The sequence below is a fragment of the Eptesicus fuscus genome, chromosome 16 (assembly GCF_027574615.1).
Source record: "Eptesicus fuscus isolate TK198812 chromosome 16, DD_ASM_mEF_20220401, whole genome shotgun sequence".
Taxonomy (NCBI): Eukaryota; Metazoa; Chordata; class Mammalia; order Chiroptera; family Vespertilionidae; genus Eptesicus; species Eptesicus fuscus.
In genome coordinates this window covers 63,010,212-63,025,533 of record NC_072488.1, presented here as the reverse complement: position 1 = coordinate 63,025,533, position 15,322 = coordinate 63,010,212, and the positions used below count along the sequence as shown (strand labels likewise).

The window sequence follows — 15,322 nt, the reverse complement described above, 5'->3', positions numbered from 1 at the left end:
TTAGGTTAAAAGCAGAAAAGTTTATAAATTTTGCCTAAAAATATGTGTGCCTCTTTAGTCAACGCACAGAATCTTGAAATAGCTCTGGGCCCACCTCCCTCACAGGGAGGGGCAGCTGAGGTCGCAGGAGGGCGGGAGGCGCTGCCGCTGTGTTGCGGGCTTCCTGCCGATCAGGGCGGCTCCGCGCTCAGGCCCGCAGGGCGAGGCGGGTAGAGCTCGCAGGCCTAAGTGTACTTCCAGCAAAGTTAACACCTGCCCTTGGAGTGCGCCTGGAACCACAGGTGTGTTGGGGTACACGCTGATGGATGGCAACCAGAGCCTCACTTGCTCGTTGCTTCATGTCACCTCCGTGGGTGTTTCTTAAGAGAGGTGACCCCCACAACGCCCCCGAATTGGACTGTCATCTCCTCTTGTCTCCTCTGCCCTTCAGGTTGTGCATGAACTCATCACACAGGTCTTTTTCATGGAAATAAACATGTCCCACACATGTAGCCAGAGCTGGATGGAATTCCGCCGTGAGGGTGCTATTTTGATTAGCAGGGGCGCTGACAGGTAGCTGAACTTCCCAGGTGGCTCTGCTGCAGCTGCTGCCACGGGCGAGGCAGGGACCTGGGCTGTGCGGAGACCCTGGCACCGTCCAGCTGCCGCGGGAGCCAGCACGGCAGGAAGCCTGGCACACACCAATCAGCAAGCCGGGAAACTGCCGCGCGGCCCGCAGCTCCGAGGGCACGGCCAGCTGCAGGACCTGCTGTACGACAACCCCAATTTGGGCAAATAATGCTTTTAACCTTAAAAGGTCACTTTACATGCAGCGAGGCGTAGTAACGATGTGACACACAGGGTCGGCACGGGTGCGAGGGAAGAGCGCCCTGCGGTGTCCGGAGCAGAGCTGCTTGCCGCTCCAAGGCTGTGGGCACGCTGACACCCTCGGCGCCCCTGATGACAGGGAGGCTGGGCCCTCCCTCACTGCCACCTCCCCGTGTTCTGACTGGGACGGCTGCAAATGCTGGCGAGAGAGGCACAGGGCAGCCGCCGCCTCCCGCCCGTTCAGGAAGAGCGAGGGCGGGCAGCACGCACACCTGCTCTCAGGTGCCGGTGGAGCGGGGTTTCGTGGGCGCGGGGTTTCGTGGGCGCGGGGACCGTGAGAGCAGAGCGCGTTCCCGCACAGCACCCTGTGGGGCAGCCTCCGAAGTGCCTCCTGGACGGCATCGGCTGGCGAATGTCCTGAGTGTGGCTGCGCTGGGCACTCGCTCCTGAGAAAGAGAACAGGAAAAAGGTGGTAGGATGTCACTTTCAAGGCCGGGTTACAAAAAGGCTGGGCACCCTCTCAGCCATCCTCTGCTCACGCCCAGGACAGTCCGCGGCCATGCGGTAAGCGGGCCTGTGGAGACACCCTGCGGGAGGACCGAGGGCGGCCCGCCGGTGGCCCTCAGCCCAACAGCGCGTGGAACTGAATCCCGCCAACCACCGCGGGTCAGTGCGGACGCCGAGCCTCCTCTCCCGCAGAGCCTTCGGATGGCCCACAGCTCTGGGCGGTCCCTCATGAGAGTCCTTGACTCAGAAGCGCCCGCTACAGAGCACCAGGAATTCAGGTCCACAGGCACCGTGAGATCACACATGTACGCTGCTCTAGGTGTAAATTTGGGGGTAATTTGTTACACAACGAGAGGTAATTAATACGCGGGCACAACACCATGACCAGAGATAGAGTATTCCAATTGTGTGGTTCAGGGTTCCCAGCCTCTCTCATCCTAAAGAGAGTTTCATGTGGCAGCACAAAAAACTAAGATATTCCTTCCCCCAGCCCATAATTCTAAACATTTACTCCAGTAAGAGCTTCCTATTAGAGTAACCAAAATACCCAAAGTACCCGCTTTCTATGTTTGTTGTTGTTGTTCATAAATGGTCCCATCTACCCTTCAGTAAAATTACAGACGAGCTGTGAACCAGCCCAGAGTCACCAGTGTGAGGGAACAGAATGAGGCCTCGCAAGCCGAGTCATCAGACAAGTTGGCACGTCGGATTCGGAGAGTGACGGAGGAATGCAATCGGATCGCATCGGAGAAGGTAATGGCGAAACAATCAGACAAGAGAGAGTGTGTGTTTTTGGATATATTACTAACTTAGACAATTTTTCAGTCCTCAGGTCAATGTTTTTTAAAATAGAGATGTTTAAGTTCAAATTAGAGAAATACAGTCTTTAGAAATAAAATAAGCTTAGAAATCAATTAGTCTAGGGATTGTCAATTATTTTTTAACCCCAAAAATAAAATCTCAGAATTCTAATATGTAAAACAGAAAGTATGGTATTTTGTTAGCATAAATTTATTTTACAAATTCAAAGCCATAACTCTCACTCATAAAATAAATCATCGAGAGTAATCGCGTGAATACAGATTTCAGGAACTGGGACTTATGGATGTCAGCGCAAGACTTGGGCTCTCCCCTCCGCCCCCCAGGGTAGCTGTGCAGATTAAAACAATTGTACTTCACAAAGACAAGTAGTTCCAAATGGTCACATTCTTCAAAACAGCTTTCTAGCTATCCAGGACACACATCAATTAAGCTAATTCGGAAACTAGACAGAGAAAAAGTAAGGCCGTTTTTATTTAACAATATCATATAAGTGCTATTATGTCTCGATGGCTTATTCTTCAATTTGGAAGCAGTTAATCAAATACCTCAGCCAGTTTTAATTATCAATGGTCAGAAAATACCTTTCAAATGTAACCTTGAACAACATAAAACCATATTAATAACACAGGAATACACAGCTCTTTGTCAGATAGTAATTTTAAGTTTTTAAGCAGCTTAATTTGCTTTGTCTTGCATGTTGAGTCAAGCTTCATTGCTGACATTTTAACTGCAATTTTAGGCATGGAGACATAGGGGCCTTGCATTGCTAAATTTAGTTCTTTATATCAGCAAGATATGCAAGCCAGCACAACTATATTTGAGAGTTTTAGGTAAAGATGCTTAAATTACACAATAGTAATTTTGTGTCTCCTTTGAAGTATTTACGCTGATGCCTTGCCTCCATATAACCAATGAACTTCGACATGAAAAGTAAATTCTGGAATACACCACATTTATCATTGTCAATAACCAAAAAGTCCATAATGGGAAGACAATCCTTTAATAAAGTTGTCCATTTGTATGACATTATCCAACACTTAAAGCACAGTTGCCTTAGTGGTGAGGGCCATCTGGCTGCAGCTGTCACCCCGCTGATCGCCAGGGTTGATTCAGTTGGCTAGGCGGGTGTCCCCCTTCTCCCTCACCCCTCCACGTGCTTCCCTCCCTGAGCGTCATGCTCTGTGGAAGAGGATGACCTTCCCCCCAGGAGAGGGCTGGTCCTCGGTCAAGGGTGTACAAGTAGCTGCGTTCCCCTGCTTGAACCTGCAGACAAGCTCTCAGGGTCCATTGGTAGGAGAACGTAGGGTAGTCAGGCTTCCAAGACTCCAGACACATCCAAACGAGAGGCTGCACGTGGCAGTCTGCCTTTCTCAAAAGAAAAAACAAAACAACAACAACACAGTTGCCTTTTCCATAACAGCCAGGGGTTTCCATGCAAACACACTGCTCGTACACACGTTGGCAATGACTTTTATGTGAATGGGTTTCTACCTCTGCTGTCACTCATCATATGGACATTACTACGTTTTATACAGAAGTTGTTTTTTTTTGTAATGTGTCATTTATGTACGGTCTAAAGCAGTTAAAATTTTCTTCTGATATGTCTGTGGTGAGTGTTTTATAAAATGATAAATATCACTCTTATTTGCCTACAATAACATATACAAAACAATCAAAATGGAGAAATTAACAGCCATACACTCACCTATTTAAAATGTAGAGATTTTACAAATCTCAGTCTTTAAGACAATTATTTCAGAATCTTGGATATGTACTACTTAGATTCCATTTTACACTCTGCTGTTGGACAACGGGAATCATGGTGTTGTGCAAACCTTCTCTCAGCCTATATTGTTGATTTAGTAAGATCTTCCAAATGTTAAGTACTGTGAAGAGTTTGAGATTTTACCTGAGTTGTGAGCTAAAAAGTTAGCTTGCCATAGTTACATGAATTCTGGCAGAAGACATGAGATTCCCGGGTCAAAGACAAAGGTGTTCACACTCCCAGGTAGCACGAGCTTCATTCTGCTTTGGTTCCGTTTCCTCCCAGCCCCACGGCGGGTAACACGGAGTGGCTCCAAGACGCTGTGCACGCAGTGGGTGTGCATCAGTGCTGAGAACCCAGCTCAGAAACTCGAGTTCATTATAAAGGGCTACAAACAAACCAATGTGAGCAACCATTGCACACCATCTGTATTTTACTGGGCAGTCAACAACCCGCCACTGGCCTGCTGGGAGACTCAAACTACTTCCCAAGGCTCTTTGCTGTATAGCACCTCCGAAAAGACAGTCTGGAACAAAGGTGTGTAGTGTCCTGGTTACAACCTGAGCAGAAACGTAAGAGACCATGGAGAATTGTCTCCTAATATCTAACAGTGCACTCTTCCTCTTCCCTGCAATTTTGTAACTTAATTTGAATGATTCTATGAGTACCATTTCCTTTTCAGATTTTACTTTTGTCTGGGGTATCTTTAAACTACTCCAGAGGAATCCCACACTTTGCAAACCACTGCTCCCGTCCACATGTGTGTCTGGCAATAAGGAAACGGAGGCAGGAGGAGGTTAAGTGGTTTGTCCAGGTCACAGCTATTTAAGTGTTAATTCCAGGGCATGGAATTACAAACCAACGCAGCACTTGATGCAGCCAAAATATCCTTTTCTTTAATCTAGAAATAGATTGTTCAAAATGTGTAAGGGCAAAGACCTTGCCAGGGTACTTTAATTGGGGCTCCCCATAAGCAATCTCTGAGACAAGGATTGGGGTTCAAGAAGCTTATTTGGAAGGGGCCCCAGGAAACATCACGAGGAGGAAGGGGAGTGAGACAAGAGAAGGAAAGATCTGTTGTGAAGCAAGTTACTACAGTGAACACCTGACGCTCAAACGCACAGGAAGCGCCGGTGTAGACCCACAGTTACCCCACAAGAGGGGTGAGAGAGCTGGGGTGTTTGTCACCCAAGCCCCATAAGTCATGGGTGGAAGGGACTCTGCGAGGTGTAATGTCGTAGCACCTGTGCCCTGCCCAGCACTTGGTAGAACCTGCACTATGGCTGCCATAATAATTTGGATTAAACAATAGTATCTACTTTTAGGTTACTTTGGTGCTTATTAAACCAGTAGAGGGTTTAGACCAATTTCTTCAATAACATCACAATCCCCTCTACTTATCCTAGTTGGATAGAAAGGTGGTTTGTTGGAGAGCAACCTGCTTGCTTCTGCGCTGCATTGGGAATGAACCCACAAATAACATGGGGATGGACTTAGAGGTTGTAACGTCTGAGGCAGGTCCCACTGGGAACATGCGTGTGCTGCTCACATCCGGTTGAAATGGTGCTCCAGGGCAGCCGGGAGAGCAGTGCCGAAGGGCAGCCTCGCCTCAGTGAGGGCTGATACAGAGCGGAGGGCTGGAGGGGACCTGAGGTGAGGGCCTGGTGGGGCGGGTATGAACTGGGCTTTGCCTGGTGGAGCTCCAGCTGGGGCGATCCACTCATGTAAACCTCTCCAAAAGCCTCCACAAACCACCTCATCTGCCAGTTCCATGTTCCCCCCTTCGGGAAAGGCCAGGAGTGACGGAGGTTAGCCTGCGCATTTGCTAGCAACAGGGACTGCTGCTTCCCGTGGTTGGGGAAGAGGCAAGGCCTCTTCACTTCAGTTGATGCCCAGATTGCTTCTGGACCAGCTGAGATGAGAAAAGGTCAGGAAAATGTGGGCGCTTTTGTCTGTGGCACCGAGAGCGGTGGCTTCAGGGAGGCGTTGCGGGGCCGACACTGGGGAGGGAATCTTCTTCAACGTTTCACCCTTCCCGGCTCTTCCCCTCCGACACTGGCACCATTTCTCAAGCACTCTATCTTTTGAAATCCATGGCAGGACATCCGAGAAAGCTGCTGATGGGTCGTGTGGAGGCAGGGCGGGGAGCCAAGACTCTCATTGGGCCGGGTGGGGGGGGGGAAGCGGAACACGGAGTGCCCCCGCTCTGTCAACCCCAATTCCCGCAGTCACTGCAGCGGTCAGTGTTCCTCCGCTGGACCTCACCGATCCCTCTCTCCCCCCCAGGTCCGACTCTGGCCGTCACCCATCACCCCCCCTCAACACTGTGGCCTCCAGAGCTAGTCTGCCCCATCCGCTTGATGCCACTGCCTGGCCAGTCTTCCAAAAACACATGAGCAAAGTTAATGATCATTATGCTAGTGAATATAACACAAATACATAAAACCACATAAAGCAAATGAATGTTTAATGCACGATTATAAAGCAAATACTGTTGTAACCACAGTCCTCGCTGGCACCCTAAAACCTACCACACACCCCCTCCCAAACACCATCTCCTCCCCTGGAATTCTCTCCTTTTTTAGCATACACGCCTGCATCCCTAGCACTTTTTGTTTTTAATGTATTTGGGGTTTTAACTCACAGGCTGACAGTCCGCCTGCCTGTTTTCTCGACAATGTAGGTGGAAGAAGGAGACCTTTGCCTGCAGAGGCCCACAGTATGGCTTTCGCTGACTGCATTCCTGATAAGGTGGGACACGTGCTCTGTCTGCTCTGTTCCTGGCGTCTGGTGGTGGGATGTAACTTACCTTTTTACTCATGTCATGTCCTTGCTCAGGAAACCATGGGTTTCCCTAAATTCCTTCACCTGCTCTCGGGTGGCGCCTGGACTCCTGAATGCAGGGGGCTTTGCCTACGTGGTGGCTACCAGGTGGTGCTTGCTTGGGAAAAGGGACCCAGGAAATCCAGGCAGAAGCGAGTTTCCCCTCCCGTGCGTATGGCGTGCTCGTTCCCGCCCCGTGTGCTCTTTCCAGGGGCTCCTGAGGGGAGAAGAGCCTCTGCCTCAGCAGGCGCATCCCCATCCTGCCCCAGGCTCCATGAAACCCTCCCAGGGCTCACTCCTCTCTGAACCCCTACAGGATGTGAAGTCTACTCCAAAGGAACGTTCCAGAATGATGGCCACTCAAAGATGCCCCCTGCCCCCGACCCTGCGCATAGATGACCTTACCAGCTAAGAGACTTTGCAGAGGGGTTACGGGTTCGCACCCGGAGATGAGATGCGGAGTTGATCCTGGCTGCTCCCCGTGGACCCACCTGTAATCACATGCGTTCTTGAGAGAGGATAGCTTTCCTGGCCAGAGGGAGAGAGACTCAAAAGTGCAGGAAGGGTCAGAAAGATGCATGATTGCTGCTTGGAAGATGGAGGAAGGGACCCTGAGCCAAGGAATGTGGGCAGCCTGGAGGAGCGGGAAAGCAAGTGGATCGTCCCCCCAGAGTCTCCAAGAGGTAACACAGCCAAGCCTTGCTTTTTAGCCCCATGAGTCTAGGTTGGACTTAGGACTCACAGAACTGTAGGTAATAAATCTGAGTTGCTCAAGCCCCCGATTTTGCAGTAACTTGTTGCGGCAGCTATAGGGAACTAAGATTGCATCCAGCGTGGCTCTGAGGCTCACCTCAGAAGCTGCGAGATTTCCTCCAGCCTGAGTCCAGGGGGAGAAGGTGTGAGATTTCCTCCAGCCTGAGTCCAGGGGGAGAAGGTGTGAGATTTCCTCCAGCCTGAGTCCAGGTGGGAGGAGGTGTGAGTCGTGTTTTCCTCACCTTATGCCCCAGGCCCTGGTCCATGCAGATGCCAGAGTGTCCAATAAAAACAGAGTGAAGTGGGCGACGATCAGGAACTCTGTTAATAAATCGACAGGAAAGTGATTTAATGACAAATTAAAATACTCGCAATGTATCGTCTTGGTTGTATTTCGCAGGCACTTGTGAACCAGTATTTGTACGTGAGATCCCAACCACCTGTTAGCTTCGTGGCCTTAGGCGAGAGTGTGAAACTTGTTCAGCTTCAGTTTCCTACCTATAAAACCGGGTCACCATGCCTCCCTCGTGGGGTTGTGAGGTCAGATAATGAGCTTGCCAAGTGGTAAGAACACGATGAATGAGTAACTATGGCAGTAGTAATAATAACTTACAACATTAACAGCTAACTGTACAGTATTTGCATTTTAAAAAACCATTTCTAAATAGTTGATTTTTAAAATCCCATACAATGCAATCTTAGAAACCTTTAGTAACTGCCCACTTTTTCTGAGGTCTCTGGGGAATCCGAAGAAATCATTCTTCCTCGTAATCAATCTGTCATCTTTAAATATCACACGGACATAAACGACTACACACCAAGGCGTGTGGGCTGAGTGCCCCAGCAGAGGCGAGGAGGGTGCGAGGAACTCAGGGAAGAGAGCGCAGGGGCACTGGCTGGAGGTGCTGTTGGGAAGGGAGGGCGCCCACTCTCCCAGGTAGTGAGCTGCACAGGGTGTTTCTCAAGCACAGCCACTGTCCAGTGTAAAGGTTTCCACCCAGTTCACAGACTGCAGCGCTGTCCCGAGCAGCCGCCAGGAACAGCGAGTGAAAAAGGTAGCAGCACATCCCACCACGGCGTTTCTGCAACATGCTGCCCCGTTAGCTTCTTCCCGCCAGCGAGGAGTGTTCTGCGTTCACCTCTGGCTGACAACTGCTCACCCTGCCGGAGGCTTCCCTGCGACACACGGGGAACGTGGGCTTTAGGCAGTTAGCACCCCACTAACTGGAAAGCTCATGACCCAGCACTCTGCTTTTTTGGGGGAGATGGGGGGTGGGGGGAGAGAAGCAAATGCAGGAAAACACATGCTTTCATTAACGTAAAAAATACTCGTAGCACATGGCTCTGACATAGTGCGATTCTGCCCGATCTTCTCCAGGGCACGTGTTTGGAAGGATGACACGCATTATGGGTACATTTTTTATGGTGAAATATCAACTGGCAAAATATATATATATATATATATTTAAATGTCAACTTACGCTCTTGCTAACACAGTTTTCTGGTTAATTTTAACCAAAATGAAAAATTTAGTAGGACAGCTCCTCCCCAAGGCATCCTGATTAACTGAGGGTTTATTGTATGTAACAGAAATGTTTCATATGTGATTTTCAGTTAAAGGCAGACTTCAAAATAAAAGCTTGAATAAAATCCTCTTGGTTGGTCTAAAGTCATTAAGCTGTCTTAGAATTCTCCCCGTCTAAAACCAATTCTGCCCTGCTACCAACAATCGGAACCAATGTAAAGTGTGATCATTTTTGTGTTTCTTCCATTTTGGTTCCGATGTATACGATCGCTACCGGAAGCGATCCTGACCAAGCACAGCTGAGGACGGGGCCGTGTCTGAGCGCACCTGCTTTCCTCTTCACCCTCCATCGCACCCGCCTTTATGGTGTTCGGGGTGTGTTAAACTTTACCTCCGTATCTGTGGTTTAGAAACAACTTAACCCTGTCAGCCATGGAGAGATGGATTTCATGGGTTCTAGCCTGTTCTTTTCGAATCTCAAGAGGTAATGAGATGGTACTTAGGTCTTTGGGTAAGAACGTATTATGCCGCCGTAAGACTCCTGTTTCCGTCCGTATCCACATTATGCTGCTGTAGGTAAAATGCATAGTGACAGCGGCAAGCCCACCACTGTTTGGTGTGGAATCCTCATCGTGTGCTCACAGGACCTCTTTGGGGCCTCTCCATGGGTGCTCGCAGTCCTCCGCTCCCCTGGCAGCTCGGAAAGGTGTGGGGTTGGGGCGTCATTAGATTTATGAAGTGTCTGCTCCGGGCGGGGCCTGCAGGCAAAGGAGCTGGAGCCGCAGAGAAATGTCGGGCGTGGACCCTGCCCTCAGGGTGTCCGTCACGCGCAGGTGGGTGGCTCCGTTAAGGAGCAATGGGCCCCTTCCTCTGATGAAATAGGTAGAGCACCAATAGCTGCCTTGTGCACAGAGTCACCTGAGGGCAGGAGCTGTGCTTGCTGGGTTCTGTGCCCCCTGGAGAGCACTCTCCCTGTATAAGTTAGCAATAAATATTCCTTAAATTTAACTGCCGTACAAAACCAGACCCTCCCAGACCCATTAACCCCTCTTCTATACTTCTGATATACGCAGCATTGTCTTTGCAGCAACCCACATGCACACCGTGAGGTTCCATTTGATGCCTGTTCTCTTTTGCCCTCCACATCCAATCAGCTGTCAATTCCTTGTGAGCCTTGTATCTCAGTGGTCGGCAAACTCATCAGTCAACAGAGGGGCAAACCGCGGCTCGCGAGCCGCAGTTTGCTGACCACTGTAAACCATTTCCACTCTAGTTTGGGTCACTACCTAAGTAATGCAAGCTTCCAACGGCTTTCTCCCTCCCGGCATTCTTTGGTGCGTGCACCCAATGAGTTCTCCTGCTGCCACGCCTGAAAGTATCTCCTCAGGATCCTCTCCCAGCATCCTCTGCTCCATTTAGGCAAGTGGAGCATTCCCTATGTCCTCTCACATCCCCCCTCTCTGTCCTCAGGGTTCTAAGATCTCTCCTCTGGGAATTTCCTCCTGTCTGTCTCCACATTTTAAAACCCCGTAGTCTGTAGTATTAGGAGTTTGGGTTGCAAGAAGAGAAAAGTGTGTCTGGCTGCCTTGTAGCAGAAAGAACAGAAATTTACTGGCAGGATATCAAGCAGCCTGCTGGGATCTGGAAAAGCTGGGAAGGGGAGGGGGAACCAAGCCTGTTAATGGCCTCCGAAGGAAAGTTCTGGACCCTTCCAGCAAGAGCAAACCGAGTGTCACCCTCCCTCCTCTTCTCCGCTCTCTCCAGCTTCCAAGTCCCGAGTGGAAGGTTCTGTTGGCCAGTCCCAGGCCGTTCCCTCTCAGGGGCTTCTGGGAAAGGAGAGATGGAGGCCCTCTGCCTCCTGCCAAGCTGAGGCAGGGGTCCCCCAAACCGGGAGGGGCTGAGGCGGGGCAGCCACGTTATGGTAACTTCCCACTGCGCCGTCTCTCAGGGCCCGTTTCTAATGCCACCACCGAAACCTCAGCCACTTCTGATTCTCAGAACATGTTTTGTTTGGTGCCTTTCACAGTTAGCTTTACGTTATAGCTATTTGTGTACAGCTCTGTTCCTTCCTCTGAGATTAAAAACTAATCTATCTTTATTTCTCCAGAATTGATTCTTAAGCCTTACAAATAGAAATACACTCAATATGTTTCATCGAATGGAGGGTTAAGGTGGAAGGTCATGGAACAGCTGATGCGTTTACCACGTGCCAAACACATTCTCCCAGTCAGTCTTCACAACTCTGCACTCTGCTGTCCGCGGCCCAGGAGGTGGCGTGCCTGCAGCCACAGGCTTGCGGGCAGCTGTGGGCCTCACAGCGCCCTCCACCTCACCTTGTGTTTTCCATGAGTCCAAGGAGAGGAGAGAGGGGGGCTTGAATGGAACTGAAGGAAGAGGAGGGGACAGGAGGCAGAAACGAGTGTGACTGAGAGGGGCCCAGGGGGAGAGCAGAGTGACTGAGCTTGGAGCTTATGTGGGGGCAGGGAGACAAAGAGACGGCGCAGGGCGCAGGGCTGAGTTCCAGCGGCCTTTGGAAGATAATGCTAGGATTTAATGCTATGTGATTTTGGGGGAACGGTTTATGCTTTTTGTCCTTTCAATACTTTATTATTGAAGACATTTTAATGGTAAAACAAACATGGACATACTAATGGAATAAAATGAAGAAACATACATTTTTATTTTTTAAAATACTTTTATTGATTTCAGAGAGGAAGGGAGAGGTAGAGAGAGATAGAAACATCAATGATGAGAATCATTGATTAGCTACCTCCTGCATGCCCCCCACTGGGGATTCAGCTCACCACCCGGGTATGTGCCCTTGACTGGAATCAAACCCGGGACCCTTCAATCTGCAGGCCGACGCTCTATCCACTGAGCCAAACCGGTAGGGCAAGAAACACACATTTTTAGACCAAACATCATCTTTGCCTGGACCCGGTGAACGGGACCTTATTTGGAAAAGGGGTCTTTGTGGATATTACAAGGACCCCTGGGGAGGAGATCGTTCTGGGTTTGGGGGCGCCCTAAATGCAGCGCGTCCTTGTAAGAAGAGAGAAAGGGAGAGCACACACAGGGGACCGGGCCCTGTGAAGACAGAGGCAGAGATGGGAGTGATGCTGATCCACGCCAAGGAGCCCCTGGAGCCACCAGGAGCTGGAGGAGGCAGGAAGGATGGCCCCCTCGAGCCTTCCTTCGGAGAGCTGAGAAGCTGAGAGCGTGGTGCTGCTGGCACTGATTTCACACCTTGCAGGCTGGCCTCCAGCACTCAGGTCTGCTTTAAGTCACGGGGTGGAGGTAACTTGTTAAGGTCGCCCTAGGAAATGGATATAGGCCTCTTAGGGCTCAGTTCCTCACCTTCCTGGAAGTGCTGCTCAAGCCTTCTGCTGTCAGACACTTTGAAGGAACTGTGTGGGCGACGGGGAGGCACAGAAGTTCTTAAACGGGAGGTACAAGATAGAAGCAACTTTTAGAAAGTTCAGGATGATGCTGATATCCAGTATAAATCTGAGGGATGGAAGGCAGTGAGTAAGCTGACCAGGTGGAAGGCAGTGGGTACCAGAGTTTGAAGTTGAGTATGTGAGGTTCTGAATCCAGCACCTTCACTTACTGTTTCAGTTTTATTTATTTTTTTCATGTGTAAAATGAGGGCAATACTATTGTGTATGAGTTACAGATGATAGATGTAAAAAATTCAAAAGAGATACATTATAAGTAATTATGTAAAAATTAGGACGTGGCATTGGAGATGGAAAAGAAGGTGCAAATGACTCCGAGTCAGAATCATAGAGATTTAGGTTGGGAGAGACCCAGGTCATCTAGAGCCCTCTCCTCACTGCAATGGGGCGGGGGGAGAAGGGGAAGCTTGGAGTGCGGGGAGGAAGAAGGCAATTGTAATGAGGTTTCTCCCAGGAGCCCAGGTGCCTGGTGGACTCTTGCTCAAGCCTGAGACTCTGGGAGGAGGAACTAGTTTGGGAAGGAGATTCAGTTGCATTCCCAATGTGGTGAGTTTGAAGAGAAGATGAGCCAGGCAGAGGGACAGCAGAGAAGCTGGGAGGTAATAACTGAACATCCAGACCAGAAGCATACAGAGTATGATGAACTCTCTTAAAAAAAGAGATCAGAATGAAAAAACAGGGCAGTCTGCTTTGGGATATTACTGCGAGAGGTTGGGAGGACAACACGCCTTACAAAAGACAGAAACAGGTGGGTCAGAAAGGGCACTAAATGGGAGAATGACCAAGTTTCGGGAAATACAGAAATGCTGCGTGCTTCAAAAACCTTCGTGGGACAAAGATTGAGAAAGAGACATTGGGTTTTAGATAGAAAATGTCTTTGGTGACTTTACAAAGAATCAGAGAAGGAGAAGGAGTTCAAGAACAATGAGCCCATGACAGTTTACACAGCAGACAAGTTAAAAACTGGGGCCACGTTGTTACACCTCTTTTGAATGAAGTAATTTAAAATTTGGGCCAAACCAATGACTATACTTCCGCTTTCCTTACCAGTAGGAAAGGTTTTCACCGAAGGGTGGGCTGAGGTAGCTTCTCTCCCGAGGTCAGACAGAGAAGGGGGTGGCCCCACTCCCTGACCTTAGACCCAACCCCACTCAGAACAATGCGCCTGCCTCCTTCCAGCTAGTGACTTGAGTGTCCCTCCTGCCAGGGAGGTGCCAGGGACTTACCTAGGAGCCAGGTCAACACTGTCTCCCTCTGAAGGGTGATAGGGAGGGTAAGAAGCACCTGTGCAGGCTCCACAGTTGAAGAAGCAGATGGTCAAGCACTCGGCTGTGACTTCCAGGTTCTAATGGCTCCGGCTACCCTCCTGTGGGACTTCCTGTTAGGAAGCAGGCAGTGACTCCAGTGATCCTGTGATGTCACCCGGGGAGGTTATTATGGCCTTAATAATAAGGAGAAGCCGGGAACCTAAGAAAGAATCTCATTAACATGCATCCAGGCGACTCCTCCAGGAAACCAGAGCCATTTCAATAGCAGGATGTGCTTCTGGGAAGCCATGTGGGAAGGGGGCTGGAGGGCGGACATCTGGCTGCTATGCCTGTGCAAGGGACTTGCGCCTTTCCCCTTCCTCTTGGGGTGAATATCCAAGTTTGTTTACAGGGAAGCCACTACCTGCGGCCGGTGGCCGGCCAGCTCCACTACAGCAGTAGTGACAGCTCCTCACAGGACTCTGACCCTGGCTGTGCTGGAGCCACTGGACCTTGGAGGCCGCGGAGGCCGGGTTCCACTCCCCCTCTTCAGATGGAGTAAAGAAGTGTCTGGTTGGGAAAGTAAACAGATACAAGACAAATAAATAAAAACGCCACAGGCAATTACAGAGAGGAAGTGATCTTCTGGTGAAGTCCCTCTTCTGATGGACAGCAGGCCTGCTTTGCTCAGCGGGCCCTGGGAATACTTCCGGGAGGGGGGCGGTGGCCAAACAACTTAGAGCGTGGCGAGGAAGAGAATCCGACAGACAGACGGACAGACGGACGGACGGACAGACAGACGGAGGGGCGCGAAGACCACCCGCCGGCCGCCGGCAGCTGGAGGCTGTGGCCTTTCTCTGCTCTCCTGCCCCTCACCCCCACCCCTGCCCCCACTCCCCGCGCAGGTCGCTCTAGGAACGGGGACCCTTCCCTCCCCAGGCTCGGCCCCGCGCTGACCGCCGGGGGGCCGGAGGCCGCGCGCCCTGCGCGCCCCGAGCGCAGGCCCGTCCCGGCGCCCCGGAGCCGCCTGCGCGCCCCCAGGTGGGTCTGGGCCGCCCCCGGCGCGCGGCCGCCGGCCCGGGGCGGGGTCTCGGCGGCGGGAGGAGCGGCGGGAGGAGGAGGAGCTCGGAGGGGCGGGCGCCGCGCGGGGGAGGGGTCGCCGCCGCCGCCGGGATCGTCAGGCCGAAGCCGCGGGCCGAGCGGGCGGCGGGAGGCTCGGCGGCGGAGGCTCGCGGCGCCCGGGCCGGCGGGGTCCGGCCGGGCCGGCAGCGTCCGCCGAACGGCGGGAAGAGGGAGCGGCGCAGACAAAGAGCGGCGTCTGGGCGGGCGCGGCCGCCACCCCGGTACCCGCGCCGCTGCCCTCCGGCCTCGGCGGGCGGCGAGCGGCGAGGTAAGCGCGGCCGGCGGGCTGCGGGCGGGGGCCGCAAACTTGGGCCGCTCGGCGGAGTTGGAGCGCGGCCGGCTGGCGGGGCGGGGCGCGCCGGGGAGGGCCTGGGGGACCGATCCCCCCCCCCGCGCCCCTCCGTGCCCTCGGCACCGCCGCGGCCTGGCCCCGCTGCCGGCACCTCCCGACTCCTCACCTTCCCCCCGCGGCCCGCTGCCCACCCTCCGGGGG

General features: G+C 51.8%; 1 protein-coding gene and 1 long non-coding RNA gene across 3 annotated transcripts in view; one reads left to right on the top strand and one right to left on the bottom strand.

The window, feature by feature from the left end:
- Positions 1-11,706: 11,706 nt before the first annotated feature.
- On the bottom strand, positions 11,707-14,774 carry LOC129151824 (uncharacterized). 2 transcript variants are annotated; one of them, XR_008558478.1, is made up of 4 exons: positions 14,665-14,774; positions 14,132-14,277; positions 13,687-13,927; positions 11,707-12,318 (listed from the first exon to the last, which is right to left on the bottom strand). It is a non-coding gene; the product is annotated as an uncharacterized LOC129151824 (long non-coding RNA). The 2 variants fall into 2 exon arrangements; XR_008558477.1 differs by having other exon boundaries at positions 13,687-13,838.
- A 96-nt stretch (positions 14,775-14,870) lies between these two features.
- NCK2 (NCK adaptor protein 2) overlaps positions 14,871-15,322 on the top strand; it is a 158,176-nt gene continuing 157,724 nt past the window's right edge. Inside the window, exon 1 of the mRNA XM_054727975.1 lies at positions 14,871-15,097. The gene's annotated coding sequence lies outside the window, so the exon portion shown is untranslated. The remainder of the gene's footprint in view (positions 15,098-15,322) is intronic.